At 41.6% G+C, this 6,000-nt stretch overlaps 1 protein-coding gene across 1 annotated transcript in view; it reads right to left on the reverse strand.

Moving 5' to 3' along the window:
* The window catches only part of LOC133549119 (potassium voltage-gated channel subfamily D member 2-like), a 270,419-nt gene that overhangs the window by 147,919 nt on the left and 116,500 nt on the right, over positions 1-6,000 (reverse strand). The window lies entirely within an intron of this gene.

Below are 6,000 nucleotides of genomic sequence, written 5' to 3' on the forward strand. Positions count from 1 at the left end.
TTTTATCTGTCATTTACACAACTGTGCCAACCTCATTGGTGCCGTTTTATCTGCCATTTACACAACTGTGCCAACCTCATTGGTGCTGTTTTTATCTGCCATTTACACAACTGTGCCAACCTCATTGGTGCTGTTTTATCTGCCATTTACACAACTGTGCCAACCTCATTGGTGCTGTTTTTATCTGTCATTTACACAACTGTGCCAACCTCATTGGTGCCGTTTTTATCTGTCATTTACACAACTTTGCCAACCTCATTGGTGCCGTTTTTATCTGCCATTTCCACAACTGTGCCAACCTCATTGGTGCTGTTTTTATCTGCCATTTACACAACTGTGCCAACCTCATTGGCGCCGTTTTTATCTGTCATTTACACAACTGTGCCAGCCTCATTGGTGATGTTTTTATCTGCCATTTCCACAACTGTGCCAACCTCATTGGTGCTGTTTTTATCTGCCATTTACACAACTGTGCCAACCTCATTGGTGATGTTTTTATCTGCCATTTACACAACTGTGCCAACCTCATTGGTGCCGTTTTTATCTGCCATTTACACAACTGTGCCAACCTCATTGGTGCCGTTTTTATCTGCCATTTACACAACTGTGCCAACCTCATTGGCGCCGTTTTTATCTGCCATTTCCACAACTGTGCCAACCTCATTGGTGCTGTTTTTATCTGCCATTTACACAACTGTGCCAACCTCATTGGTGATGTTTTTATCTGCCATTTACACAACTGTGCCAACCTCATTGGTGCCGTTTTTATCTGCCATTTACACAACTGTGCCAACCTCATTGGTGCCGTTTTTATCTGCCATTTACACAACTGTGCCAACCTCATTGGTGCCGTTTTTATCTGCCATTTACACAACTTTGCCAACCTCATTGGTGCTGTTTTTATCTGCCATTTACACAACTGTGCCAACCTCATTGGTGCCGTTTTTATCTGTCATTTACACAACTTTGCCAACCTCATTGGTGCCGTTTTTATCTGCCATTTCCACAACTGTGCCAACCTCATTGGTGCTGTTTTTATCTGCCATTTACACAACTGTGCCAACCTCATTGGTGATGTTTTTATCTGCCATTTACACAACTGTGCCAACCTCATTGGTGCCGTTTTTATCTGCCATTTACACAACTGTGCCAACCTCATTGGCGCCGTTTTTATCTGTCATTTACACAACTGTGCCAGCCTCATTGGTGATGTTTTTATCTGCCATTTCCACAACTGTGCCAACCTCATTGGTGCTGTTTTTATCTGCCATTTACACAACTGTGCCAACCTCATTGGTGATGTTTTTATCTGCCATTTACACAACTGTGCCAACCTCATTGGTGCCGTTTTTATCTGCCATTTACACAACTGTGCCAACCTCATTGGTGCCGTTTTTATCTGCCATTTACACAACTGTGCCAACCTCATTGGCGCCGTTTTTATCTGCCATTTCCACAACTGTGCCAACCTCATTGGTGCTGTTTTTATCTGCCATTTACACAACTGTGCCAACCTCATTGGTGATGTTTTTATCTGCCATTTACACAACTGTGCCAACCTCATTGGTGCCGTTTTTATCTGCCATTTACACAACTGTGCCAACCTCATTGGTGCCGTTTTTATCTGCCATTTACACAACTGTGCCAACCTCATTGGTGCCGTTTTTATCTGCCATTTACACAACTTTGCCAACCTCATTGGTGCTGTTTTTATCTGCTATTTACACAACTGTGCCAACCTCATTGGTGATGTTTTTATCCATCATTTACACAACTGTGCCAACCTCATTGGTGATGTTTTTATCTGCCATTTACACAACTGTGCCAACCTCATTGGTGAAGATTTTATCTGCCATTTACACAACTGTGCCAACCTCATTGGTGCTGTTTTTATCTGCCATTTACACAACTGTGCCAACCTCATTGGTGCTGTTTTTATCTGCCATTTACACAACTGTGCCAACCTCATTGGTAATGTTTTTATCTGCCATTTACACAACTGTGCCAACCTCATTGGTGCTGTTTTTATCTGCCATTTACACAACTGTGCCAACCTCATTGGTGATGTTTTTATCTGCCATTTACACTACTGTGCCAACCTCATTGGTGATGTTTTTATCTGTCATTTACACAACTGTGCCAACCTCATTGGTGATGTTTTTATCTGCCATTTACACAACCGTGCCAACCTCATTGGTGCTGTTTTTATCTGCCATTTACACCAGTGGTCCCCAAACACCGAGCTGTGGCCCGATTAGTACCGGGCCGCAGAATAATTTTTTATTCATTTTTATTAAAAAAAAAAATATATATATATATATATATATTTTTTTTTAATTAAATCAACATAAAAAACACAATATACACTTACAATTAATGCACCAACCACAAAAACTTCCCTTTTTCATGACAAAGAAAAAAGAAAAAAAAAGTAATAAAAAAAATAATTTAAAAAAAAGGGTTCCCCCCCCCCCCCCGACCACAGGTCAAATTATTAAGCGTTGACCGGTCCGCGGATACAAAAAGGTTGGGGACCACTGATTTACACAACTGTGCCAACCTCATTGGTGATGTTTTTATCTGCCATTTACACAACTGTGCCAACCTCATTGATGATGTTTTTATCTGCCATTTACACAACTGTGCCAACCTCATTGGTGATGTTTTTATCTGCCATTTACACAACTGTGCCAACCTCATTGGTGCTGTTTTTGTAGACTGGACGGTTCTATAGAACGGGGCTCTTGCTTTTATGAGTACTTTCTCGCTATAAAGTTTGTTAGTTAGCTGGCTACTTCCTGGTCTGTGCAGTTGCCATTGTTATTGTGTCATGCTTACAATTCTGTGATGTCTTCCCGACTCTAAGCACTGACTGCCTGTAAAAAAAAAAAACGATCATGAGTTGGTGGCGACTTTGGACTTTTACAGTGTTGTAAATGAGTATTATTGCTTTGTAAAAGCAGCTTTTGTTAAAGGTTATACACATAATTAAGTCGCCGCCTCATGCAAGGCCAAAGAAACCTCTTATTTTGATTTTCTGGGCACACAGATGTTTTTTTTTCTTTGTTTTTTTCGTGTGATATAGAGGCGAATGTCAGGGGGAGGCATACTCACACTTTGGCATTATTAAAAACGTGAGATGTTTCAACATTTTGTCTCGGCAATGGGAGAAATCATGGCCATAAAGATACCGAGCCCTCCCGGTGATGATTTCGTTAGCGTCGTCACCTTCTTCTGTGCTGCAAATCGCTCTTCAAAGGCTAGGAGATGGCGCCGTCTAATGAGTTCAATGTTTTACCACAGCGACTTCTTAAATAAATAAATAACAACCTCCCACCAGCGGCCATTATGACACGGCGCTGCAGGGAGCGATTGTGATGATCAGACGGGGCCTTGAGCTGCCTTCCGAAATGTTGAGACGGCGAACGCTCATTAGCGGCACGATTACACAAAAAGTAACCAGTGCGAGGCCGGTGACTCGCACTGCTTTCATGCCGCTATTTATTACACGGACTTATCTTCATGCTGATTACGTGACCACGAGGGGCGTTGCTCCCACATTTGTTCCCCGCTTATTTCAATAATTTAGTCTCGCTCTTTGCATGCTAATTACTTTTCTGACCTTGCGGTGAAGTAACACACACATCTTAAATGATGAATTTGCACGAGGGGAAGACATGAGTGGAAAAATACCCCGATGAAACAAAACTAAACTATATTATCTTATTATATATTATTATAATTATAACAATAACAATTATTATTATTATATATACTATTATATATTATTTGCTGTATTATTTTTATTTATTTATTATATTATTATCATTATAATTCCATCCATCCATTTTCTGCCGCTTATTCCCTTTCGGGGTCGCGGGGGGCGCTGGCACCTATCTCAGCTACAATCGGGCGGAAGGCAGGGTACACCCTGGACAAGTCGCCACCTCATCGCAGGGCCAACACAGATAGACAGACAACATTCACACTCACATTCACACACTAGGGCCAATTTAGTGTTGCCAATCAACCTATCCCCAGGTGCATGTTTTTGGAAGTGGGAGGAAGCCGGAGTACCCGGAGGGAACCCACGCATTCACGGGGAGAACATGCAAACTCCACACAGAAAGATCCCGAGCCTGGATTTGAACCCAGGACTGCAGGAACTTCGTATTGTGAGGCAGACGCACTAACCCCTCTGCCACCGTATAATTATATTTTATATATATTATTAACTATATTAATTATATGTATTTATTATAGTATTATCCTGTTTTTTTTCACTCCCTTGTTTTGTTGCCATGGTTACTCATTGAGTCCACCTGTCTCTGATTAGTGCTCGCCCGCTCACCTGCTTCCCGAGCACTAATCAGAGGCAGTATTCAAAGGCCTGCTGAAACCCACTACTACCCACCACGCAGTCTGATAGTTTTTATATCAATGATGAAATATTAACATTGCAACACATGCCAATACGGCCTTTTTAGTTTACTAAATTGCAATTTTAAATTTCCCGCGGCGTTTCTTGTTGAAAACGTCGCGTAATTATGACGTGTGTTTGTGACGTTATTGGTTGGAGGGGACATATTAGCTCAGCACCAGTTACGGCCAAAAGTCGTCTCTTTTCATCGCATAATTACACAGTATTTTGGACATCTGTGTTGCTGAATCTTTTGCGATTTGTTCAATTAATAATGGAGACGTCAAAGAAGAATGCTGTTGGTGGAAAGCGGTGGATTGCAGCTGCCTTTAGCAACCGAGACACAGCCGGTGTTTCTTTGTTTGTTGTGAAGCTTTAACACAGAAGCGGTCAAGCGAACATGTTTTCTCTACGTCAACCTGCATGTTTTTGGATGGGAAAATTGTGATATTAGGTCGGCTCTTACCGGAGACATCAGTGGATTATGTTTCCTCCTGCAGTAGCTGTGATCTTGGCTCCTCGGCTTCTCTGAGACACTGGCGTGTTCACCGCAGCCCTCCGACCTTGAGGTATGTCTTTACAATCTCACTAAAACACTATTAAAACAATAAGCAGATAAGGGATCTTCCAGAATGATCCTGGTAAATGTGTCTAATTACATCTGAAACGCTCACACTGGATATGGGAGAATGTCATGTGGTCAGATGAAACCAAAATAGAACTTTTTGGTATAAACGCAACTTGTCGTGTTTGGAGGAAGAAGAATACTGAGTTGCATCCCAAGAACACCACACCTACTGTGAAGCATGGGGGTGGAAACATCATGCTTCGGGGCTGTTTTTTTCTGCTAAGGGGACAGGACGATTGATCCGTGTTAAGGAAAGAATGAATGGGGCCATGTATCGTGAGATTTTGAGCCAAAACCTCCTTCCATCAGTGAGAACTTTGAATGGTTGACTTATTTTCCACCATAATTTACAAATAAATTATTTATAATTCCTACAATGTGAATTCCTGGATTATTTTTTCACATTCTGTCTCTCACAGTTGAAGTGTACCTATGATGAAAATTACAGACCTCTGTCATCATTTTAAGTGGGAGAACTCGCACAATCGCTGGCTGACCAAATACTTTTTTGCCCCGCTGTAGCTAGCCTAAATAGCATGTTAGCATCGATTAGCTTGCAGTCATGCAGTGACCAAATATGCCCGATTAGCATTCCACACAAGTCAATAACATTCAACAAAACTCACCTTCGTGCATTCGCGCACAGCATTAAAAGTTTGATCGACAAAATGAGAGTAAAAGTGGCAAAAAACACGTCTTAGAAAGTCGGAGAAAGTTGTACATGTGAAACAAACCATGGTGAGTTCAAAGACCGCCAAAATTAGTAGGACGAAACGGCGCTCGCCAAATATTCGAATCGGTGAAGCATGTTTGATACAAACAGTGTGCTTTATAACAATCAGGGAGATTTTTTTCATGTTTGTCCTCCTAAAACAGGGGTAGGGAACCTATGGCTCTAGAGCCAGATGTGGCTCTTTTGATGACTGCATCTGGCTCTCTGATAAATCTGAGC

Source organism: Nerophis ophidion, linkage group LG03 (genome assembly GCF_033978795.1).
Source record: "Nerophis ophidion isolate RoL-2023_Sa linkage group LG03, RoL_Noph_v1.0, whole genome shotgun sequence".
Lineage (NCBI taxonomy): Eukaryota > Metazoa > Chordata > Actinopteri > Syngnathiformes > Syngnathidae > Nerophis > Nerophis ophidion.